This window comes from Ischnura elegans, chromosome X (genome assembly GCF_921293095.1).
Source record: "Ischnura elegans chromosome X, ioIscEleg1.1, whole genome shotgun sequence".
Taxonomy (NCBI): Eukaryota; Metazoa; Arthropoda; class Insecta; order Odonata; family Coenagrionidae; genus Ischnura; species Ischnura elegans.
In genome coordinates, this window is record NC_060259.1 from 121,530,945 (window position 1) to 121,557,933 (window position 26,989).

General features: G+C 41.7%; 2 long non-coding RNA genes across 2 annotated transcripts; one reads left to right on the forward strand and one right to left on the reverse strand.

Annotated features, from left to right (window-relative positions):
• The first annotated feature begins 242 nt into the window (after positions 1–242).
• On the forward strand, positions 243–25,626 carry LOC124171317. Its single transcript, XR_006867675.1, has 3 exons — positions 243–738; positions 1,156–1,341; positions 25,526–25,626. It is a non-coding gene; the product is annotated as an uncharacterized LOC124171317 (long non-coding RNA).
• LOC124171316 lies at positions 9,782–10,775 on the reverse strand. Its single transcript, XR_006867674.1, has 3 exons — positions 10,624–10,775; positions 10,337–10,515; positions 9,782–10,248 (listed from the first exon to the last, which is right to left on the reverse strand). It is a non-coding gene; the product is annotated as an uncharacterized LOC124171316 (long non-coding RNA).
• Positions 25,627–26,989: the final 1,363 nt, after the last annotated feature.

Sequence of the window (26,989 nt, forward strand, 5' to 3'; positions counted from 1 at the left end):
ACTGACCATACGCTCGCGTCTTCAGCACTAGCGGCTGATACGCTTGCAGCAAGCTCGCGTCTTTACCACTAGCGGGTAATACGCTCGCAGCCACAATGGTCCAGAAAGATAGCACGGGAGGGGACGTCATTTCACACTGACCACACGCTCGCGTCTTCAGCACTAGCGGCTGATACGCTCGCAGCAAGCTCGCGTCTTTACCACTAGCGGGTAATACGCTCGCAGCCACAATGGTCCAGAAAGCTAGCACGGGAGGGGACGTCATTTCACACTGACCATACGCTCGCGTCTTCAGCACTTGCGGCTAATACACTCTCAGCCACCATGGGTCATAAAGGTAGCACAGGATTTGACGAAGCCGCTCTCGCTCACCATGAAAAGAGTCGCCTTCTCCGACCTTTGTCCCCAAGACATCCCCATCGGGATCTCACATGTCCTCCTTTCCATCCAGCCTGCTCAACACGCGAGTCCAGCCGCCTACGTCGGAAGAGCCACCCTCCATGCTCCCTATCCCCCTTGATCCCATTACTGAGTCCAGGGCCCTGGGGATGGTCAGAGACATCTAGCCGCTGCCAGCGCTGCAACCGTAGTTCCAGACCCTGGCCCCAGGTCCAGCCACGGCATTCCTCTGACACAACATGAGCTGATATCGGAGACCACTCCTCTGGTCTCCTTCCCATCCCTGAATCCCAAGTTGTGCCACAGGACCACCACACGTTGGGGCCAAATGCTTCAAAGGTGATGTTAATTATTAAATTTCATGTAATTTGTTTGAATTTTGGAGTATAACAGTTTTCGACGTCACATATTCCGTACATAATATTGAAATATAAAGAAAACTTATATTTTTCCGAGAACTTGGAATTTTTGCGAAAATTAGACAGTAATTGTTCCTTATGTCCAGTAATTAGGGGGGATATTTTAATATATTATATTACGAATATGAAATTGATTTTGTACACGTTTTAAGCATGTATACATAGTTATGGCTTAAAAATATATCTAGGAACATAATAAGGTAGCAAAGAAATTATGAAACATTATTGTGTAACAGTCAATCTGTGTAGAATGAGAACAGGCCTACGACCACTGACTTAAAAAATGCTAACTCTAAATATAATCCGTCTCTAATTCGTGATTTCTCATATACAACAGTGACGACGAGGACACTGCTTCATTCTCAACTCAGCGCAGTGGATCACCCGTGGACCCTTATCACGTTGACGCCCCGGAGGACACCGTTTCCGGGGACCCGGATTCGGATACGTAGCTCCTGTCGACGGACCAGACACCCTTCCGCTGGAGGAGCTACTGGCTCGCCCTCCGTAACAACAGCTGGCGGTGAGTGTTGAATTCGAAATTTACCCAGGGTGAAGATATACCCAAATGGCGATGAATCAGTGCTTGATTTGGTATTGTCCGGTGCAAACATCCCAAAACCCACAAATACTCTTTGTTTTCTTAAGATCAACGCCCTCAGAAGAGTTAATTTCAGTTCTAGAATCAATGGTGTCCCGCAGAATTTTGATACGTGAAATACCGAAGTGTGGGTTTAAAGCGAATTTAATCCCTAAGTCCTCTGGTGGTTGCCGTTCAATTCACGACTTGAGTCCATGGACCGAATTTTATTATAGGCCAAAATCCCGCCTGAAATACGCCACCCAGGCGGTCAGCATAATTCAGTTAAACGCCTTTGTCTGCGAGCTCGACCTCTAAGACGCATTTTACCAGCGCTCTGTTCGTGCAGGCCACTGGCGGTTTTATGGAAATGCGTGCAATGATAAATACTTCGGTTTTACAAGGCTTCCTATGGGCCACTGTCTTGCTCCTGCTACCATGCAGCGGTGGGCGCGAGCGGTGGCCACGAAGTATATTCCTGGTTCCAGACTGTCCTCGTACCTTACTTAGACGACTGGTTAATTGTCTTCACCTGCGACCAGCATACTCCAAGGACCTTAGTGTTTGATATAGTGAAATTCCTGGTTGATGACGTGGGCATCAGCCTAAACAGCAGAAAATCATAATCAAATTTGTTTCAACTCCTGTAGAGGTCTTACCGTACCTCGGCGTGAAAATAGACAAGCATCAACTGTGCGACTGACGCCATGTCACACGCTTTCACGCTCGAATTTAGCAATTAAGAAAATTCCTCGCCTTCGGGAACTTGATATTCCTAAATTAGCTGGTTATATTAGTTGGATTGGTTATATTATGTATTTTCTTATTATTAATGTGTACCATCGCAAGACAATGTGGTTAGAAAAGTGTTACGAGGAAGGAATTTTCCATCAAGTGTGCCGGTGCCCGGCATTTAGTTTCTTCTTATGTTGGCTACGTCGACGCTACGCCCTTTCAGTGGGCTGCTGTATCCCCAATTGGGAATCGAAGTGATTGAACAGTTCTGAGCCCTGATGATATTTTTAAATAAACTGAAACGTTAGATAAATGCCTTATTGCATCGTATACATTTGATCTATACTCTGAGCAGTATTTTATCATTAATGGTGTTAGAGAAAGTTAAGGAAAAAATTTTTTGATACAGATAAGTGTGATAATACTCGGTGCAATTGCCATTTTCATTGAAAAATAAATGGACTCCTGAAGTGCCGGCATCGGTGGCGGCCGGGTATTGTCCACGACTGCCGAACATAAGGTCTTACGTTCGAGTCCCGCGTGTGTAAGTTTCCCCTATTCAGGGCATGGTTGTTCGTGTACGTTTAATTGTTAGATTTGTCGAATACCCTGATATAACATGGCCTAGGTGAGCTGTATTCGGTGGTTTGGGAATACAATTTAAAAAAATAAATAAAGTGTGGTTGCCAATAATACAAAATTTTATTCATATGTGTCTGATTTGGATCCAGGGCATATTCCATTGGAATATGCCCTGCCCTGGAAGTTTTATTTTTTCCGACGCTGCTATTAGCATTCTTACTCTTAGCCATTTTACACGTTACAGTTCCCCCGAATTTCCCCGGGTGAGATTTCGTAAACTACACTAAACGAATTCACACGGAGCAGACATCAGGTAACGCGGGGCAGTGGCGTAGCCAGGGGAGGTCCGGGGGGTCCGGAGCCCCCCAAAATATAAGAACAAAATTATTATCCGTCATAAAAGAAAATGAAAATTTGAAAAATCGTGAATTTACCACATATTTCTTTGGCAAATGGAGTTTTTTTGCATAAAATGTTAAAATTAGTTTAAACTCTCTGCTTAGTAGGTAGGGGAGACCGGGGCAGGCTTTCGCATTTTTTTATTTTGTTCCCCTGCATATTATATTAAGAAAGGTGTTTATAATGCCGCGTTTATGAATACGTCTCGAAATTCTTCGGATATGGCGTGGGAAAATATAACCTTACGGCGTTACGAGTAACAGAATCGTCTAGACCGTAATATTTATTAGCAGCGGATTTTCGAATAAAGTGTTGGCAACGACTAGCCTGTGCTCCGTGAAGAATTCCAGTAGCCTTTCTCCTCTTTCATTTCGGTTAGCTAACCCATATTTCCCAGTTATTATTCGGTCTTGACCTTCGCCGACGACGGCGTTCCTGTCACCTAAAATAATTAGATTTTCTCCCCCTCTTACCCGCTTGTTAACTTCCGCTATATCTTGGTAGACATCTTATACTTCTTCATCTTCATATTCTGATGTAGGCTTGTAAACCTGCACGACTACAGTAGCTACGTGTTTAGTATCTATCTTCATCATTACTATCCTTTCATTAAACTGCAGGTAGCTTTTAACACGCATCCCGGCACTCTTTCTAAGCATTATGCCTACTCTAGAATTACCATTTAGCGATCCTGTGTGTATAATTCTGTAGCTTCCGCTCCAAAAGTCTCCTTCCTGGGGCCATTTCATTTTGCTGATGCCTAATACATCGAGGTTCATTCTTCGCATCTCCACCTTCAAGTTCTCTAGCTTACCGCAGGTACGAAGTGATCTGACGTTCCATGTTCCTATCCGTAACTTTCTATCTCGTTTGACCGATGTACCCTCTCGAGTAGTCTCCGCCCGGAGATCCGAATGGGGGACTAGTTTACCTCCGGAATATTTAACCCGAGAGAATACCATCGTGTCATTATATAAATTGAGTGGAGTAGCTGTATAAGTAGAGTGGAGTACTAGTTCATATTCTGATATAGGCTTGTAAACCTGCACGACTACAGTAGCTACGGGTTTAGTATCTATCTTCATCATTACTATCCTTTCATTAAACTGCAGGTAGCTTTTAACACGCACATCGGCAATTTTTCTAAGCATTATCCCTACTCCAACATTACTATTTAGTGATCATGCGTGTATCATTATGTAGCTTCCACTCCAAAATTTCGCTGATGCCTAATGCGTTGAGGTTCATTCTTCGCATCTCCACCCTTTAGTTCTCTAGCCTACCGCAGGTACGAAGTGATCTGACGTCCCATGTTCCTATCCGTACTATTCTATCACCTTTGACCGATGTACCCTCTCGAGTAGTCCCCGCTCGGAGATCCGAATGGGGGACTAGTTTACCTCCGATTTAACCCGAGAGAATTCCATCGTGTCATTATATAAATTGAGTTGGAGTAGCTGCGACTCCTCGGGATGATAATGTGGTGGTTTCCCCTTGCCTTCCACATGGCAGTACTATAGCCGTTAAAGTAAATGTTACCACGCCCGTAGTGAAATGTGTGTCGCTGTACCGACCAGTATGGTCTCCACCTTCGCACATGTGAAGAAGAGCTGATGCCCTCTCCCCCGGGTGATGAGAGGCATAATTGTTGGCGGCTCCCAGTCGCCAAGTAACGGTATCTTAACAGGTTTCGGTATCATTTAAATGGTCTACCTTACCCAAAGGTAGCCGAATACCCACTCAGAACACCGCCGCTTTTTGTCCGTGACAGCTTTTTCGACGAGAGAACTTGCTCATCTCGCAGTTAACCTCTATATCAAGTTGATAGTCTGAGGCGTTACTTTATGGAAGTTGCTCATGATGAATGAAAAATTTTTTACTTTGTTTTTCCACATATTTATTAACACGCGACCATGGTTTCGACGCACTGCGTCATCATCCGGCGATGAGTACAATGAAGATTCTTCCTATATATAAACCAGAGTAGTGGGTGGGGGGTAATCAAGAGGTAGGGGAGAGAGGAAAGGATACAAAGGACATTAACCGAGTACAAAATTTCCCACGTTTGTGAGCATAGGCGGGGGTGGGAGTGGGTGACGGTTGAGGGAAAGGGAAACCACTAATTAGTAAGGGTCTCAGCACGATTAAAATGACTGCATGGTTTCTCAGATTGGAGGGATATATTCTCCATAAACTATATTAATGGTAACATTTATTCCTTTTCAGCTCATAGCGAATTTTTTATGGCAAGATCTGCCGGAATAAGTTAAAATGTGAGCATTTTGGCAATAAACTATCTCTCAGCACTGTTGCGAAACGGAAGTTAGTTTCGATAGGTGAGCGTAGAACTCAACACAGATCAATAAGCTGCAAGGCTAGTGAATTTCACGAATTCTTTTCAGGGAAATCTGTTCCTTCTTCTAGATCGCGTTGCATCGCATTTGTTTTTAATTTTGGGGCGTTCAAAGGCTAAAATATGATAAGTGTGTATCAACTAGCAAATCCGATTTTCGTAGTCTGCGGAAAGAAACGCAATGTAGTTCTTGGTATGTGATAAACCATACTCTTCAGTTGAATAGGGCACAAGTTCACCTCTATTAACCTTACTTATTTTTACGTAATTTTTTATGATATTAGATGAGAAATTATTTATTAGAAAAATTAATTCTAAAATTTTAATATTTGCTGGCCTTGATGAAGTCCTCGCCTGTCACAGAGGAGGTCGCGGGTTCGCCTACCGCCGACATGGGTTGCTCTTACACAGGACGTGGATATTCGTGCATGTTTAACTGTCAACTCATTCAAAAACCCCGATTTTAAGAGCCAAATTAGTGCGGTTTTCGGTGGTAAGGCGGATAAATGATAAAAAAGAGAACGAAATTCGTGTAATCAGTTGACCATGGTGATCGATCTCCATTCCTTTCGCGATAAGCTCATCGTGGCAATTGCAATCGTGATATCTTTCCGCATTTCAGTCACGCGTCGCCTTTGAACTGGACCCATTTCCTTCTTCCTCACAGTTTCGCTTACTTAACTTGCTAGACTTACGACAAGATTGCTTTCGGCAAGGAGGCGCGTGGTGGATGCTCTGAGGTCGGTAGTCTTCACGTTGTTAAGCAAGTGGACTCCGTCGAATTGGAGGTGCCACCGAAAAACTTATTCTTGTGTGTTTTGTTTTTACTGGAGTGGCAAGGCTTTAACCCTTTCACTGCTGTGGACGTACCTAGTACGTCCGCACGGTAGACTGCGGTGGACGTACTTTTTCTTCCTCCCTGCCATGCGGTCAGCACTTTCACCGAAGCACTTCGAAGGGACCCACTAATCCTCGACCCTTTCCTCGACGAATTCACCCTCGCAGGACCTTCTCATCGGCCCTACCAGCGGGGGCCCTACCTCCAGAAAAGTGACCGCTCGGACTGCAATTTGAAAATCAATCAATCAATCCGATCATCACAATATGATTGTTTTCATCGCACTCCTGCCAATCAAGCAATCAAGTACGTCTTTGAACCGTGTTTCTGCGATGAAAAATAACGATTTTGTTAACTTTGTTATAATGGCCGTTTTCCGGTGGTCCGCAGCCACGTTTTGTTTCAAAGTTAACAAAATCGTTATTTTTTATCGCAGAGACACGGTTCAAAGACGTACTTGATTGCTTGATTGGCAGGAGAGCGATGAAAACAATCATATTGTGATGATCGGATTGATTGGTTGATTTTCAAAATGCAGTCAGAGCGGTCACTTTTCGGGAGGTAGGGCCCCCGCTTGTAGGGCCGATGAGACGGTCCTGCGAGGGTGAGTTCGTCGAGGAAAGGGTCGCGGATTAGTGACCCTTCGGACGGTGTACCACACCCATCCTGGAAGTACCTGCTCCATGGGCCCAGGAAACGCATTTTAACATTTTCGCCGCATGTGAGGAGAAGGTTTCCGGAGATTGAATAGCAGCGAAAGGGTTAATCTGGGGTGTCATTAAAAACTTACCGACTTTTTTTTAAAACAATTAATAACATTTTCGTGTGGGTATTATGATCACTGTGTCTCCATGGTTGTGCGGCAATTTTCCTTGCTTTTACTGATGATGAGCTGATATTTATTCCCTCAAAGGCACTAAGGTGGAGAAACTGTAATTTCCTATTTTAAGAGTCACGTGCCTACAACAAAATCAAATTGGCACCGACCCTAGTTCGTGGAAATAAAAATAAAAAATTGCAGTAATTAAATGCCTGATATGGTTTGACGCTGTATGATCGCTGTTGAAACGATGGAAAAATTTCTTCCTCGTAAGCTGCTAAATTTTTTTCGATGTTAAATTTCCGTACTCAGGATAAATATTAAGAACAGGCAGTTACTGGTTATACATTCCTGAAAATTGCCTCATGATATTCAAGTTTCAAACTATTGATAGGTCAAAACTCACCAAATACTAGCAGTTTTGCGGGTATGTTGCGTTCTCTTTACCCATTTCACCCTACCATTCTGAGCATTTAAGGCTCTTGAAGAAAAACTGCTACTGTTTTTGTTTATTTTTGAAGCTGGTAGATAATAATAATAATCCCTCTTCCCTGAAAGAGACTAGTGCAAGTCGTAATATCAATATATACACCTAATGATTATGCAAATATTGTTTACCATGCAAAATTTTATTGAATTTTTCATGGTAAACATTCCCCGTTATATATTTTAATGCGTTCGTTCGTTCCCTCATTGACTGGGCTTTTGGCCCTTGCATTTAGCTTGCTGCCTTTGTGCGTCTTCAGACCACATTTTCAGCATTTTGGAGCGTGCCCTTGGCACTTAATTAGCATTGGAGAATTAGTCTTTAATTTGCATTGGAGAATAAATCTCGACATACGGGACATGACTTTTCAAGCGTGTAAGGGACCAGTATTTACCTTTCCAGTGTAAGTGAAGGAGAAAAGGAAAGAAAGTCTTCTAGTGAGCGTGTGCATTGCACTCTTAAAATTAGGAAGAATAAAAATTAATTACCTGATGATGAATTTCCCAAAGGTTTTATAGTTCTAAAATTAAACTTAAAAACTAATCGGCTTTACATGGCGCCGGCAGTGGGCATCTTAAAGCTTTTATAACGGGCAGTGCGAGGCCAAGAAACACAAACGCCCAGGATGAAGCCTCATGTAATCTTCGTCTAGGGCAGTGATCGTCAACCTTTTTTAATTCAAGGGTAAAAAATCGATTTCACAGCGTATGGAGGGCCATATTAATCCAATTAACATCATTGAAATAAATAAAAACGTGCAATTTCAACGTGCAATATTAATTATTGGTTAAAAATTTTAATCAATGAATTTGTCGATTTTTGGCATTTTTTAATTTTTGACGAGTGTGTCGATATACATTTTATATTCTGTGTGACTACATAATATTTTCTTTAACTCTTAAGGGCCGCAAATATTTATCCGCCGGGCAGCGTGTTTATGACCCTTGGTCTGGAGTTCGTTGCGCGAAGCATCTGCTCCCTATGGTGGACTCGGGGGGGTGTGCGGCAGCTACTATTGTGCGCTCCTCAAGGTCGTCCCTGGCGACAAGTCGAGTGCCTTCCAATCCCCCCCCCCTTTTCTCCACCCTTTCTCCCGGAAATCTTGGCCCCGAGTGCAACGCCTTGTCTTCCAGCTCCACAGACATCTCTTGCTTTCTCCGCCGACGGATCACAGACTCCGCACAGTGGGCTAGAATCAAAAAAAGCTGGCCAAAAGTCGCTAGAGTCCAAAGAATTGGAAAATGAACGAAACTTTTTACAAATTGTGTATTGTAAAAATACAACTTATTTAGGATTATTTAGGCCACAATATTGTTTAGAAGGGCGATAACAATTAAAATAGGCGAATGTGATACGGGAAGCAAACTCTACAGGGGCATGCCTACCTTCTGCTATGGAAATATCAAGGGAAAAACAGAATTTTTCTGCCGTTGAAGCTGTCAAATAGTTGTGCATAAGGTAAATTTTGAGTCCAAAAACAAACTTTTCTGGTATGTTTTTCCCGATATGTTATGGTCTTCTAACTTCCTCGTGTCGGGCTCCCAATGTCTCCTCGGAAAGCTGTCCTATAGGAAGAATGTAATGTTTCACAATTCCCGCTCCATGTATTAAAACTTTGTGAATAGTCCCCTCTCTATTTGCCAAGACCACATTATGTAAATCTTGACTAGTCACTTTCGTTGTATCCATAACTGAGCAACTACTCTGTGAACGTCATTCGGCAATTCGACTAGGAATACTGAAAGGAGACTGACTCGGCTAGAAATGAGCGAGCCAATCGCATAGGCGGCTTATTTCGGGAAAACTAAATTTCTCTACTGGAAATATTTGCACGTTTTCAAAGTAAAAGAACAAATTTGGGTGCACAAATGGGCAGCCGACGAGTGAAAAGGGCTTGGGGAGCGCGCGAACCGTTAGATTTCTTACCGTTTGCACGCGGCCTCCGCGCGAAGGCTCAAGGGTAAAACCGTCATGAAAGGGTACATACCATAAAGGCACCGCATATAATTAGTAGTTGAGTGCAATGCAACATAAATTTTAACCAGTGACAGAGACCATGATAATTTATAATTTGAATATTGAATAAATATTAGCCAATAATTTCATTGTCAAAAACTTGAATCAATATTTTTAATCAATTAATACATAAAATAAAAGTGGTCACTCATCCTCTGATGACTCGTCATCACTCTCATCTTCATATTCATCATTCCCGTTGTCAATAAGTTTTTTCACTTCTGGATCTAAATCTTCCTTCAATTTACTATTGCGAAATGAAATCGAAGATATCAAGGGATCAGAGGTGAGCAGCAACCTCCGAAATAAATCTTCATTAGTCGCCTCTCTTGATATCTTCCGCGTATTGTGTTGCCGGAATTTCCTAATATCTTTATTTCTCGATTCCAAGGCATCTTCTGAAAGCTGCCCGATGGGTAGAATAGCTTCCTTGGATATACCTGCACCATGAAATTAAAGCTTGTGCACCGTTGGCGGCATATAATACCAAGGGTATTTTTTCACATACAATTTTGCTGTCGCTAGACAGTATTTTCTGAACTCACTGTGTTTGAGTGCTCGACAGCTTGAGATTGCTTTCAAAATATTTGAAAGCCTTGAAATCAGTTGTTCATGTAGTCCTGAAAAATATTTAATTGACTAAAACATCTCTCTTAATTTCAGCACCGAAGATTTTCAAATTTTGTAGCTGTCGTCAGACTCTCTTACCGGTAATTTTTGCTGATAATTTTGGGTTCGAAAAGAAGCGTCTAGCTGTGTTACCATCGTTTGTGGTGCCGTATCCTGGTTTTGGTACATGTATTATCAGGCCCATTTTTTTTAAATAACCTCTGAATCCTTTCTCTCCTAGCCTGCATTTTCTGTTTACTCCCATCACTAACCTTTGCCTTAAATATGAAGTTTCAAAATGAAATCAGAATTAAAATACACGGACAGACACATTACTAATGTATTACAAGCAATAAAAGCTTCACGTAGGTTTAAAATACACTCACTTTCCACTGCTTTATGTCCAAGCGATAGGATATGCGTTAAAGACACTCCAAGCACCGAATATAGCAATGGAGAGGGGATAAGCCAAATGAAAATCTTAAGGTACTGATTGTAGTCCTCAAGTTCTCCAGATTGTTCATTTCGGATATCCTTGCCCCACAAATATAACACTTGATTGAACTGGCATTAGTAAGAGCATTGCACACCTAAAATAGATAATCATGAGCTCCTGTAGTACACTCAAACCAGGCCACAAGAGAAAAACAAAATGATGTCAATGATAGAGGTCTATTACTCGTACTAACCTTTCCGTCTATCATTGTGAGTACCATACAAAATTTTACTGAACATTTTTCAATCTCTAGATTCTTAAGCGTCTTTATTTGCCTTTCTATATACTTTTCTTCCTCAATTGAAAGCTTTTTACTTTCATTAGCCCACTGAAGACGAATCGGTCGGCAATATCTTACCGATGAAGGGCAGGGATTGGACCACAAAAAATTTCCTGGAATAAAGTCTTTCATGAAGGAGGTTTATCCGATAGAGCAGACTACATTATTTAAAGAAATAATTTCTCTTACCAGAAATATTGCTTTTCAAATGGAGAGGAACCAATGAACTTGCAAATAAATATTCATCATTCAGTTCATCCCTCGTCCATTTTTGCTTATATTGAGAATGCCCCGCACTGCCGTCGAAGCCGTACTTGCAGATCAACGTGCATTCATGTGGAATGGCGATATGTTCCATAGAATCATTTGTCATGGATTCAATGATCCATTGTGCCGTATGGTTAAGTAACTCTTATGTGCCCACCTCACACGTTTCCTCGCTGATATGTATTCCATTTGGATAAGTTGATTTTTTTGCGGAAAACACCTGATTGTAGCTGGGAAACAACTTATGCCCGTGATTTTTTGACACATGCCGGATGAGGTTGTACTGGAATTTTGCCATATTCACTGAAATAAAAAGGGAAAGTGCCGTTTCTGGTGTCATTTCCCTCTGAGAATGGTCCTTTTTCCTCCATTTGGAAAGAATTCTAGTAGCTCTTGTGGGAGTCGTCATTGTCACTTCTCTAATTTCTTCGGCAGTTGATTCCTCTCCTCGCTCGCGGAATTTCATGGACGCGGCGAATGATAACTCCTTTACTGATGTAACAGCTCTTAGCTGCTCCGTTTTCCTTAGTTTTGATCTTTCACTAGAAACTTCAAAGTGTAATGCAGGTCTACCAAACACGGTGTCCTGCGGTGAATCTGTAAAAATACGAATTAGTGACATAGAAAAGTGATTCTATCTAAAAAAAACTATTTATTAAACATTTTAATGAACGCACCGTAGGTAGCAGGAAGATATTTGTACACTACTTCAGGGAATTTGATTTCTTCCTCTAGCCATTTGCTATTTTTAGCTCTAAAGTAGCTTTCCCTTCGCTGCGCCTTCTTCCATTTCTCAAAATATCTTGCGAAAAAGTATGCTTGTAGGCACTTCGTCAAAATACCTTTTAAATTAGCATTCAATCGATATTTTTCAATCAAAAAATCTATCACAACATTTTTTATCTCACGTGCCGTGGTACTTTTTTTCTCTCCACAATTTTGTCATGAAGCTGTAACCGCGTCACTTCTCTACTCTCCATGGTTTATATCAAATTTAGTATCAAACACTACTATATGAAATAAAAAAATATCAGGTAATCAGTTCCATCGACAACCCAACTATCATCAGTCATACATGGGTAGCAAAAAAAAAATGCGGACTCTAACGAGGAATCCATTTTAAAAATGAACATTTTGCTTACCATTAGCACTCTTCTCACCACAATGGAGAGTAAAATCGTTTTCGATGGATGAGGAGTACACTTATTGTAGTCACAACGAAACGGAGGCGGGTGCAAGGAGGCTTTGCTTCCCAGGTACAACTATATCCTCCTTTGAAGTGCTTCTAACGTTGACAGATCAATCCAGTGTTATCACACAGCACAGTCACTTACAGTGGATGTTCACTCGACACTCTCTAGGACAACTGATGCATGTGGTGGGCAAAAACAACCGGAAAACCCCTAGGGACACTAACTGAGAATTCCATTTGTCGGAACAAGTGGCGGAAAGGGTCGGCAAGAGGCGAAAACGTGTAAAAAGCATAACTTGGGATAGCTACCATAGAATTAGGGGAAGTAGAAAAGAGTCATTACCAGCAAGGTTGTAAAACCAGCATTGCCGGGCCAGTAAGTACGGAGGGTCGCAAATCCTCAACCAGCCGGCGCGGGCGCCTGCCGCTGCATGTGCATGACCTTCCCTAAACCCCTCGACCACAGCCTGCTCATGATGCTTGAGGGAAATCCGAAATTCTGGAAAAATCTTTTCAAAGATTTTAGCCCATAACTCTGCTGAGAAACCTCCCAATTACCTCCTAATCGTAGAATTGCCAGTCACCAATTTAGCAAGAAACTGTTATCTGCGCCAAGATGTACGTTGAATTTAGCCATTTATAGTATAATATGCAAAAATCAAGGTTATTAGTATTCATAAAATATGTATTCAAGTGACTTATGTCATTGAACAGGCATTCCGTCGTCTTTATGCACGGATATCATATCCTTTCCTCGCTTAGTCCCGCCGCCGTTTCGTGGCCGCCACAGTGGTCCGAGTGGCCGGGGTGGATTCACATAAATATGGTTGTTAAAATTAGGATCGCAAGTTATCGCAAAAACTGCATTCTGTAAATTGTTCTACATGCTTTTTTCTATCTCACAGTATAAATAACTCTGTGTAGCCTGATGTACATATAAACGATAATTACCGTTAAACATAAAATTTCATGGAAAATCAACACAGTTTTTGAAAAATTATAAAAATATTAATTAGCAAGTAAAATCAAACAAAAACTCTCTCCATTCATTTAATAAAGATCAATGTTATGGATAAAAATACTTTGAAACCAATATTCTTAACAACGACTCTGTAATGAAGCCACAAATTTAGCTATTTTCAACGGAAAAAATCAGGTCACTAAAGTCTCTCTGACATGCTCTACTTTGACCAGCTGTAAAAATTATATTAACACATTCTATGCTCTGTATGGCACCCTATCTTAAAGAGTAAATGCTTAATAATAAATATCAACTGTTTTTGGTTGATTTGCGCTAACTTCATTTTTCGACTTTTGGCCAGTTTTTTTCGGTTTTGGCCCACTGTGCGCCGTACAGTGGTCTGAAATCGGAAAAAGCCGGACAAAAGTCCCAAATGGCTTTTATTGAGATAGGGACCTAAAACTTGGCACAAATACTCACACATGATGGTTAATTATGGACTTGTATGCCATTTTTCATAATTTTGATCCGTTGTTGAGATGCAGCAGCTCAAACATGACCAATTTCCAAAAACTCGGGCGAACTCGCTTTTCTCCGAAAATCTTTGAACTTATGCAGGTGGTGTTGCAGTTGTATGATATTTATGGAATAAAAAACACTAAATTCCTTTGAGCAAATGCTTTGGCCATATTGTTCATGATTTTTGAAGATTTTGGTTTACATTTACATGGTTTTACAACACAAAATGGCGTACCCATTTTTCGCGTGAAATTTCAAATATAGTAGATATTATCTTCCGTTTACGAAATATGGTAATCGGGAAATTTACATCACAGTGTGAAGTAGACATTTATTAAGAATACTGCGAAGAAATCTTGGAAAAATGTTTGCGACCACGAAAATGAGAGCGATTTTTCGATCGCGCGTCAAGTGAGAGCTACGCCACGCGGGACTCAGAGGCTCGGTAACTGCGGGCGATTTATCAGTTTTTTTTCAGAATTGCTTCTTAATAATCACCATTTGAAGCATGACACATAGTAAGCATTGACTTTAAACACTATTACCAAGATAATGGATCAATAGATTAACCGGTTAACGCATTACTCTAGTGAAGATGGTAAGGATTAGATTTTTGTCCGTACCATTCTACGTTCACGAAGTATGCTTCGGATATTGAAGTATTGTTAAGAGATTCAGTTGGCATGCGAAATAAAGAGAGAAGTAAACAGCTTCTGGGGAAGGCAACGACCTATATTCTTTGTCCCTACCACTAGCTACCCTCCCTTTTCAACCCTCGCAGAGGAGGGTCGCGCGGATAGTGGCGTTTAATGACCACGCAAGGCCTTTAAAGGCAAAGGTATGTAAAGGGTCCTTCTACACGGGTTTTTCCTTTTTGATGTCACCATACAATAGGAGAATGTTTGAGGGAGAAAGAAAAGATAACTTTTATCCTTGAATTCATAATTAAATATTATATTAATATGGTAAATAAAGAGTTAAATTGATTTTCTCAAATTTAACTTTTCATCCATCGTTATGCAGCATACAAGAAACACGTTTGATAAATGCAAAAATCATTATGAAATCAAACATTTGCGTTAATGAAGTTTGGAAACTGTTTTTTAAATTCGTAGTGGAATATTTCAATAATAAAAGAATGTAGAATTAGCGGATTACCAATCATTAGCTCTAAATCTTACGAATTAATTTAATGTGGAGTTATAAACAAGAATATAAAGAGAATACGTACTTCGGAATTCATCTTTTACATCACTTTTTTAATGAGGTTTTAGATTGTCTTTTTTCTAGAGATGTGCGAATAGTATCCGCGAATACTCGAATACCTCGAATACTAGAAAGTATTCGATATTCGAGATTTCGAATAGTTATGCGAAAAGTACCGCCTCGAATACCTCGAATACTTTGAATTTCGCGTCATACACTGTCGCACGCACGTCGTTGGTAGTGACTCGGAAAAATGTAGAGAACTGTAGTCATTTAGTGCTCGCAGCGCCGTTTTACGCAAGTTGACGAATTGCATCAAATTCGTGGATTTTAGCGGTGAAAAGTGTTCGACGAGGGGAACCGAAAATAGTCGGGTGAAAAAATCCGAAAATCCCCCATTCCCCCCACCAGGAGAAACTCAGTGCCGTGGGATAGCAACCTTAGGGCATTTCCCACGATCCTCTATCCCCCTCCATTCAGCACTCGCCTCAACCACTCTGACGCTTTCCTCTTCTCCGAAATCAAACATAAGGTCCCAGCTCGCGCAGGGATCGCATTACGAAGACCCCTGCTTCGAAAAAAATATCGAGTTACGAGAACAATAAAAACGTGTTTCACGCCCTCCCCCCTTTTCTCACCCACTGACCTTTTTCTGGCTACCTGCTTCGAAGTTCCCCATTTCTGGAGGTCAACTGCTGTGTGAGTACCGTGGGATACTTACATTAGCGCATTTCCCAAGGTCCGGTATCCCTCTCCATTCAGCACTAGCCCCCCTCTGAGGCTTTCCTCTTCTTCAAAATAAAAAAAGGTCACAGCTCGCGCAGGGATCATATTACGAAGACCTTAGCTTCGAAAAAATACGCGAGAACAATAGAAACGTGTTTCGGGCCCTCCCTCTCCTCCCCCACTGACCTTTTTTTTCCTACCAGCTTCGAAGTTCCCCATTTCTGTGGAGGTCAACCGCTGCATGAGTCATCTATTAGCACAAAGGGTGTCTAAGAATGACTTTCGTCAATTGATGTTACACCTTTATTGAATTGAAATATTAGTAATGTGCGCGTAATTTCAAAAAGAATAAGACCAAACACGACGTATTTCTGAGTTTATTTAAGCATTTTACGCAAAGAAATAAATGTCAAAACACGACGGAGACTTAGCATTCTGGCGAAACTCGATATGAGCAGCAGAGCTTCTCGGAAGTTGATGCGGTATTTTTTTCCAAAAACATATATCAAGTTACAATTTATGAGTGGTGCTATAAATCTTTATTGTTACAGTCACAGACAAAAGGATACTTTCTCAGAATATTTGGTTTTTCCCTGATAGCAATTTCAATTCATCTTCTTATCTCGTGAGAACTCCCAAAGATGGACTGAAAATAATTGAAGAAAATCCGGTGGAAAAGAGCTTGTATTTTGCAAAATGCCTCAGATTGTCAGCTAGCACTTGGCAGCAGGAGTGGGGGTAAAGCGATGTTAGTTGAATTAATTATATGCCCAATTGTTTCCATAAAATTAAATTATTCATTAATCAGCTAAATTCCTGTTCGAATCATTTTAAGGAAATCAAAATTACTCCCCAAAATCTTGTGTTGCCTGCTGCATAGGCAACCGAGTCAAACATTCCAGCATTCATCATTTAGTATTCGAGGTATTCGAAATTCGAGGTATTCGAATATTCGAGCTATGATTTAATATTCGAATTCGATAATCGAATTCGAGAAATCTGCTATTCGACCCATCTCTACTTTTTTCATTAACGGTAATTCAACTTTCAATCCCCGAATGAACTGTCGTCACTGATGTCTGAGTCCTCTTCTTCAACATCATCCAAAATCAGCAGATATCTTAAATCTTTTGGCATTTCTTTTGGTCTTCTCCGAGTTGATGTCAGTGTAGAGGAAAGAAACGGATCAGACGTTAACAGCAGTCTTTTGAATAGGTCGTCGTTTGTGGCCTCTCTGGAGTGCTTCCTACGAAATCTCATGCGGAATGTACGTGTGTTCTTATTCCGAGCTTCCAGTGCCTCTTCTGAAAGTTGCCCCAAGGAAAGAATCGCTTCTTTTGCAATTTCGCTTCCATGCAGCAGTACCTTATGCACCGTGGTTGGCATATAATACCACGGATACAGGTAAACATATAGCTGTGCAGTTCTCTGGCAATAGTCCGAGAAAGCTATATAATTTAGTGTTATGCCACTTGATACTGCCCTCAGAATGATGGAAGTTTTTTATTAGATCAACATTATTATTATTATTATAGTATTCTACCGATTAAGGTAGGTTTTCATGGAGTATCTCCCTTTCCTTCCAGCACTGCCTTCTTTAATTCACTGTAAGGCCTACTCTCCTTCAATCTATCTAAAAATTCTATTCTTTTCCTTCCCCTCCCTCGTTTACCTAACATTCTACCCTCTAATACCATTTTCAACATCCCCTCACCGCTAAGCACTAACTCCATCCATACCTTCTGTCTCCTGCGTATCTCATCTAAAAGCTGCCTCTCCTCGCCAACCATATCCAGCACTTCGTCGTTCCTTTTCCTCTCCGTCCATTTCACCCTCTCCATTCTTCTCCACACCCACATCTCGAATGTCTCCAATCTTCTCTCGTCTTCTTTCCTCAGTGTCCACGTTTCCGCACCGTAGAGAGCTACGCTCCAAATCAAACTCTTCACTAACCTTTTCTTTAAACTCTTACACAACGATCCTCTCAGAAGCTCCTTCCTGTTCATGAACGCCTCCTTTGCTAATGCTATTCTCTTCCTGATGTCCTTACTACTGTATCCGTTTTCCTCTAACGTACTGCCTAAATAGTTGAATTGTTCAACCTGCTCAAGTTTTTCACCACCCACCTTTATCTTGAGTCTCACATTCCTCGCTCGAGATGCTTTACAAAACCGCATAACCTTAGTTTTCTTGTGATTAATCCTCATCCCATACTCCTCGCAACGTTCGTATAACGCATCCACTAGAGCCTGAAGCCCCCTCGCTGACTGGCTGGTCAACGCCTGGTCATCCGCGAATCTCACTGATTTGAACATCATTCCTCCCACTTTTATCCCAGCTTCTAACTCATCCCACGCTTCCCTTACCATCTCCTCAGCGTACACGTTAAAGAGCAGCGGCGATAGAGGACAGCCTTGCCTCACACCTCGGCCGATGCTTGCCCACCCAGATTCTCCGTCCGCTACCCTCACTTGCGCCGTCTGGGCCATATAAAGATTACGAATCAGTCGTCTATCCCTCTAATCTACACCTATTCTCTTCAGAATATCCATCAACTTTGCCCAGTTCACCCTATCAAACGCTTTCTCAAAATCTACGAAACACGCATATACGTCCTGGTCGTATTCTAGGTTCCTCTCGACGAGGGACCTCATTATTGCTATCGCATCTCTAGTTGACTTCCCTTTTCTGAAACCAAATTGATCTTCGCCCAAATACTCATTTGCCCTCGCCTCCATTCGTCTGTTCAATATCCTCAGTACCACTTTCGCCGCATGCAATATTAGGCTGATAGTCCTATAATCTCCGCATTCCACAGCTTTCTTCTTTTTCGGAAGCGGAATTAAAACCGTCTTCACGAAATCTTCCGGCCAACATCCCTCCTCGTAGATCCTGCGCACTAGTTCGAAAAACCTTTTCTTACCTTCCTTCCCTAGATTCTTCAGAAGCTCACACGGAATATTGTCCACGCCTACTGCTTTCCTAGCCTTCATATCACGAAGTGCTCTCTCTATTTCTGAATCTAATATCTCCGGTCCAAGATTATCATCCTCCACTGCACTTTCCTCCTCTAGAGTCAATCTCTCTGGTCTGTTCGCTCCGTCATACAGGTCCTCCACGTATTCCTTCCATCTACTCTTTACCTCTTCTCGCTCGGTTAGCATCCTCCCATCTTTAGCCTTAATTTTAGACATGCCTTGTCCTCTTTTGCCGCCCAACAGCAACTTAACTTTGGCGTACAACGCGTCTACTTCTCCATCCTTCTGGAACTTTTCCATTTCCTCGCACTGTCCTTTCCACCAAGCCTCCCTTGCCCTCTTAGTTTCACGTCGTAATCGATTATTCAGTTCCCTGTACATTCTTTTTCCCTGTTCTGTGTCCACGTTCTTCCACTTCCTCCTCTCCTCCATTTCCCTTATCATCTTCTCCGTTATCCACGGCTTCTTTATCCTTCTACTGTTCACGTAGCCAATTGACTTCTCCGCCGCTTTGACTATTCCCGTTTTTATATTATCCCATCTTACCTCAACAGTCTTGGTGTTGTCAATGTCCCGCATACTAATGTCCACTAGTTCATGATATTCTCTCCTCATGCTCCCTTTCTGGGCTTCTACGTTCCATTTCTTCGTCTTCCTAACTCTTATAAGTCTTTTGAATCTTACGTTGCATTTCATGAGCACTAGATTGTGGTCCGAATCCGCATCCGCTGCAGGGAAGCTGCGCGAGTTTTTCACACTATTCCTAAACCTCTGTCTTACCATAATGTAGTCTATTTGATATCTCCCCGCATCCCCTGGACTTTTCCACGTGTACCTTCGCCCTTTATGATGATTGAACCACGTGTTTGTGATGAATAATTTGTTTCTCCTACAAAATTCTGCTGCTTTCTCTCCCCTGTCGTTCCGTTTTCCTAGACCAAAATCTCCCATTTCGTTTCCATCCCTGCCTTCCCCGACTGAGGCGTTCCAGTCCCCCATTACTACCAGATTTTTCTTACCCGGTGTGTCTCTAATTATTTCCTCGAGCTGTTCATACACCTCATCTACTTCTTCCTCCCCATGATTGCTAGTGGGCATGTAAACTTGGACCACCACAAGGTTGGTGGGCCGCGCCTCAATTTCTACCACCAGAATCCTATCGCTTACCTGGTCTATACCTACCACACGCTTACCCATCTTCCCGTTTAATACTAAAGCTACCCCCCGCTGGCTTTCTTCCCCTCCACTATATATAACCCTATACCCATCACTCCAATAGTCCTCGCCATCCCTCCACCTCACCTCGCATAATCCTAAGATATCTATCCTCCCTTTATCCATTTCCCTTTTGATATTTTCTAACTTCCCCGCCCTCATCATAGTCCTCACATTCCATGTCCCTATATTCATCGATGCCTTCTTCTTCCCCATCCACTTAGTCTTCTTGTCCTGCTCCTGGGATGCTACTGCTGATGCTGAAAAAGATGATGATGATATATTTCTGCAAGGATTTCGCATGATACGGACCCCGAGGACCTTGCCAATCTCGTTGCCACCTACGACACCCGCCCTTAAGGGCTGGGTCTCGCGATTAGACCATCCGGGGCTAGTTTGATCAAACTCCATGTTTTCAGGGAATAGATAGTTGGTAGGGTTTCCCACTTCCATTCCAGCAGTGTTTTTCACGTGACACCATCACGTGGACTACCTTTCGTCTGGCTCCTACCCTTCGACCTCTCTGGCTTGGGTGGCCCTACAGGGACTAATTTCGAATTAATCCCGCCAGTGCAGCTCTTAGGGTCATAGGAACGCACAAGCCTTTCCACCGTGACAAGGTTGTAGCCCAAGGGAAAGGATCAACATTGATACCTGTAATTAAAACAAGATAATTAATTTACTGCTAATGTCACATTATACTTTCCCATTTTTATATGCAAACATATGCGTGAAGTTATGCTATTACATATGTTTTCCTAATACAGAGCACGTTCACTCAATTACCTGTCAAATCAGCGGCCAATTCTGGGGAATCGAAGAAGCGCCTGGCCGAATTACCGTCATTTGTGTTACCAGATCCAGGTCTGGGAACATCAACGATTATCCCCATCCTTTCCTTGAAAACCTTCTGAATTCTTATTTTCCTCTTCGTAAGTAGCGTTTTGAGATTACCTCGAGCCTGTAAAGAGTTTTTTTCTCGTAATTTAATGGCATTTTCACCATTGAACTATATTCAAGCTTGTTTGTATTCTTTCTTACCTGCCACTTTCTGAACTCCAGCCTGTACGATATGTGTAGCAAACATTCAAAAAACCGGATATAGCAATGCAAGGTCAATATTCCGAAGGAATATTTGGTCACATATACAGGTCGATTCCTTAAATCCATCAAATTATTCATCTCCGCAGCTGTTGCTCCGCAGATGTAGCACCTCATACTCGGGTTGCCAGTCAATGCATTGCATACCTAAAATAATCGTCATTCATTAATTTTAATCCATAAACTTTAAAATATTCCAGTCTATCACGATATAAGCATGACTTTTTCTTACCTTTCCATTTATCACTGTTAGCAACAAGCTGAAGTTGACCGAGTAATTTCTATTGCTCCAATTTTTCAGGCCGTCAATCTGCCTTTGTATATATTTGCTTTCCTCAACAGCAACTTCCGTAGTTTCCTTCAACCACCGGAGGCGGATAGGCCGGCAAAATCTTGTTGACGATGGGCGAGGATTTTTCCATATTATTTCATCTAAAAGAGCAGAGTTGGAATAGAGTTATCAATTTTATTACAGTCTTATTTAACATTAATAAGCAAGATATGGAATTTAAAACGCCTTAAACTCATACCATTTTCGTCATTTACCAAACGAAGTGACACCACGGAGCTCATGAATAAATATTCATCCGAAGTATCCGCCTTTACCCAACCCTGTTTGTATTGGGAATGGCCCGAACTCCCATCAAATCCATATTTGCATATCAACGTGCAGTTCACCTTGCTGGACGCAGGAACAGTTGATTCGCACTCCAATATCCTCGATACTGTGTGGTTTAGCAAGGATTGTAGGCTAACTTCGCACTCATTCTCTGTTATGCGTATATCTTGTGGGTATGCAGCTATTTTTGCTGTCAACACCCGTGTGTAGCTGGGGTACAAAAAATGTTTGTGAGTGCGAGCGGAGAATTTTAACGCATTATATTGACTTTTGGTCAGCCCAATGGTGATGAAAAGAGATAATGGAGACATTTGTTTTTGCGCCTCATCACTTTTCTCTACTTACTTAGAACTTTCTTAGCTCTTGTTGGAGTTGTTGTAGTAACTTCCGTTATGAAATCCGCGGCTGCAGTATTTCCTTCCTCCCTTAAACCAAGGGTGATGGCTAATGCCAGCTCAGCTACCGAAGAAGTACTTTTTATGTTCTGAACTTTTCTTCTCTTGGATCTGTAACACGAAGAAGTAAAGTCTTTCTCGGGCCGCCCTAATGAACCTAACAAAGCAATAATAGTAGGATATAGAGTGGTATATAGAATGCATTGCATATGGAATAAGTTTAGATATTCAGAAATTAAATTTACTAAAAACGTTCAAAACATACGTAAATATAATACATACCTGTTGCCTTTGAGGAACCAGCAAAGTATTGCCGGACAGCTTCAAGGATAATTATTGGCTCCGCGAGCCATTCCTTACATCGCAATAAAAATCGTTTATTATTACGGTAACATTTGTTCCATAATTTTTCGTAATATAGCCAAAATTCCAACCTGAGAAATTCTCGGAGACCATCAACAGCTTCCTCATAGCTCTGGACATTTAGTCTCCGCGACAAAAAATCCAGTAAGAGTATTTTTTTCTCGCCTGATGTTTTACACTTTATTTCTAATATTTCATTATGCAACACAGAACGATTTATTTGATATGAATCCATTACCACCCTTGAAACCAAATCAAAATGATAATTGCCATGATGATAATCTAAAAGTGATATAACACATTGTTTAAGAAGTAGGCAAACACACCTATATTTGGTATGGGAATTGGTACAACTTACCTTAAACATTTTCAAGCTGAAGAATCACAGTTCCGTCCAACTCCGAGAAAAGATAGTAATTATTAGTGATAATTCAATAAAGGTCGAACGAAATCACTAGGCAAGATGAATTTAAGAATTACACTAGAGCACGACACGTCACTAGGGCAACAAACACGGCCTTTCTTCACCGATTCCAAAATAAAACTGCAAGTTGACGTACGTCTTTGCCTTGAAATTCACCCCACCAATGAATTTACTATAACCTAACACACAAACAGACTTCCGAGTCTCTTTTTTGCCTTTCAATACTATTGCCTTTTCGTAGGATCCCCAATTATAAAAAATACCACACACTTGAAGTACACCCGATGAGAATTTCAACACACTGCCTGAAAGAACACCACATAGCATGAATGACTCTAGTGGACTGAAGCTCGTGGTTTATAAGGCTCCTCAAGAGACGAGAAAATATCTCGAAGGAGTCCTGCTATACGCTGACTGTATATATGGAATCATATATTCGTTGATTACTGTCCAGAAAAAATAAAAAAAATAAATGCAGAGCGAAGCACATGGCCCCTTCGCTTAGGACGCTAAGGACTAATGAGGCGGACCAAACACACTTGGGGCTCGAGGTGACGACAAACAAAGAGAAGACGGAGAGAAGGCATTGAGCTTAGAAGATACCGTATCTCAAGCTAAAGTAGCTGACCTAGCTAAAGATTTAAGACTGCTAGATTTTGGATGATGTTGAAGAAGAGGACTCAGACATCAGTGACGACAGTTCATTCGGGGATTGAAAGTTGAATTACCGTTAATGAAAAAAGACAATCTAAAATCTCATAAAAAAGCGATGTATAATTTATCTGTATTATTTGTGTCTGTAACTTATTTTTATTGCACTGTTGGCGCAGTATAAGGGAGCATAAACGGAATGACAGAGAAATACCTTCTCGTTTTAATGTATAAGATAAAGGCATGTGAGCTCCTTTAAAGTAAATTTAATCCGACAGGAAAAATAGGCCAAGCGGACTGGAATGTCGCAGGAGTTGATGTGCTCTAGTCGGAGGACAGAACGAGAGAGAGCGAACGAAAGCTCGAAGGGGTAACTTTGCAGGTGCGCTAACAAGTTTCGCAGAAGACAGCTTCTCTAGCGGCAAGTGCTAGGACTAAAAGTTACGTAACTGCGCACATTAAAAAATATTCTCAACATTACCCATTACCTAAGGCAGTCATAACATATCTGATTTTTTTAAATTGGAGTGGCTGCGACTCTCCGGGGTAATTATGCGGCGGTTTCCCATTACCTTCCACATCGCAGCACTACAGCCGTTAAAGTAAATGTTACCGCGTCCACAGTGAAATTAGTGTCCTAGGACTAACCACTGTGGTCTTCTCCACTCATGTGAAGAAGAGCTGCTGCCCTCACCCCCGGGTGATGTGAGGCGTTATTGTTGGTGCCCTCTCATTGCCAAGTCACGGAATTTTCACAGGTTTATTGTAACATTAAGATGGCCAAATTTACCCTGGGATGGACCCATACCACTTCTGAATGCCATCGATTTTTGTCAACGAATGCTTATTATTTGAGTAAACTCGCTAATAGCGCAGTTTAGCTCTATATCTAGAGGTCGACTCACCATCCGAAACTGGTGGAGGCATTTGGTGGCTTTCAGCTCAGCGGATAATTACAGTCCCTTAAAAAACTTGGTGACCTCTGCACCTATGATAACGTATGGGTGTAGGTTAAATTTTTATATAAATGTCGAAAGAAATATTTTACTTGTAAAAATATTTCACGTACCTATTTCTTCCATTTTTGCTGTCCTGAGATATCACGCGATGATATCTAGTCATTTTCCGAAACTTCGGCAGGTATGGAAAGCCTAACCTGATGCATTGTTTGAGAAACATTTTTGAACGTTGGACACCGAAAAAATGTGTATTCTTAAATATATTCCCGGGGTGAGCTCTACCCCCATCTTCCCGATCCAACCCTTGGGTTTAATCCCTAAATGAGTGACTTTATGTGAAGTTTATGCAGGCCTCGGTGGCTGCGGGCTAAAGTCGTTTCATTCTGTTGGGCAGTTACTTCCCAGTGGATATTGTGATTTTTCTGAACACAGTGTTCAGCAATGGCCGATTTTTCAAACTGTCCGAGTCGGAGGTGGCGTCGATGCTCCTTCACCCTCGTCTCAATGGTCCTCTCCGTCTCTCCAATACACACTTTACCACATTCGCATGGAATGCGGTAAATGCCGGCTGTCTTCAGACCAATAGGGTCCTTAGCTCGGACTAACTGATCCCGGAGTTTGCCAGGAGGAAGGTGAATGCTACGAATATTGTGTTTAGCAACGTCGGCCTACACCATGCAGACCCTGACCCGGTTGGAAACCCGAGAAGCTTTCATCCACGCTATTCACCGGGAAAATCTCAGATTCTTCATTACCAAATAGCGTTGTTCTCGGGGGTGTGGCAATGAATAAATTAAACAAAAAAGTGATAGATTGCCCAGGGATCTGGATTTCCCCATTTCTTCCCTAACTCTGTGATTTCCATGCACCTTTGGCTTTGCTCAGGACGAGCTCTCCCCGAGCATTCACTGATGTGTTTCTCTTTCTCTCTTTCAGTGTCCACACTCTTTCCTCCGATGGGCATCGGACTGCTCGTGGTGAACACGACGGATGCCTCGCCTGCGGAGGTGCACCATCCGCAGTCGGTGGAGCTCGAGCCTCCCGCTCGGAGGAACCTGATCATCGGGGAGCCGTCCAGCAACCTGCACGTCATGGAGCACGTGCGACCCGCCAAATTGCCCTCGGCCACCGAGGCGCCATTGGACGAGGCATCTGCTAATGCAATGGACGAAACGATCGCCAAACTAAGGTTTGTACTACGTCTGAAAAAAACATGGATAAATGCACTGTATTCACTGGAATAGCTCTTTTCAGCATTCCTTCAGTAGGCGAAGTGCTTCCTCGGAAGGTTGCAGTGCTATAAATTTGAGAAAGAAGTCAATAATAGTGTTCGGAGGTAAATATATTAACGCAATAAAACTAAAATCTGTCCATTTGCGTCGCAAGATGTTTTCATCGTGGCAAAAGAATCGCCAGATAATTTGTTTTGCTCATTTTAGGTATTTTGCTGAAAAATATTAAAAATTAATTTTTCTCAATTTTCTAAAATTAGGTCATTATTAATTCGTACAAGATGTTAATCTCTAACGCAATCAGCTCCTTCATCAGCGTCCACGTTCCACGCTATAATCTTTTCCAGCCTATTCTTTTCAATTTTAACCTGCAATTCTATCAATAACTCTCTTCTGTTTATCAAGATCTCCCTTTACATTGGTATTCCCTTCCTTGTATCTTTATAGCTCCATTTAGTTATTTGTTATTCCTACATTGCAATTTTTAACGGGGAGTTTGCTTCTGATGAGTAAATTTGGTCGTTCTATATTAACTTCTTGGAAACAGTACTTCTCATTAATGTTTCTGCGGAGAATGGAAAGCTGCGCCTTATCCACTGACAACTGAAAAAGAGATACCTTATCCCTTATTCTTTTCCTCCCTCCCCTCTGTGGCGTCGTGTACAGGTATGTTTGCTAGCGATTTGTATGGGTGGCATGTAAAGACTACATTGTCATCACAGATTCATTAAATGCATTTAAAATCCATATTGACATGCTGTAGTGCCGACAAATTGATTTAAAAACAATGGCTGTGGTAATTCGCAAATTTCTCCTGCTCCCTGTTATCGTAATTAAATACGCAGTGCTATTCGCTTGCTTCTTTGGAGTTCATTGTTTGGAGTTATATCCTCTTAAGACCCAGTGCATCATATATGATACATCTGATTTAAAAAAATCATACCCTGATCTAAGAATGTCTCCAAGTGATCATTGCCGCTGGTATCGTATTCTACGCGTTGTTCGCTTGAACATGTTCAACTGTTTTCCATCTCTCTCATGAAACCCAAGCGTGGTTCATCACGAGAGTTTCTAGTTTTGGGGTTATTCTACAATGAGTGGCGTTAAGAGAGGTGCGCACCATTTATTGGTACTATTTTACTTAATTTCAATAATATGACCTTATGTA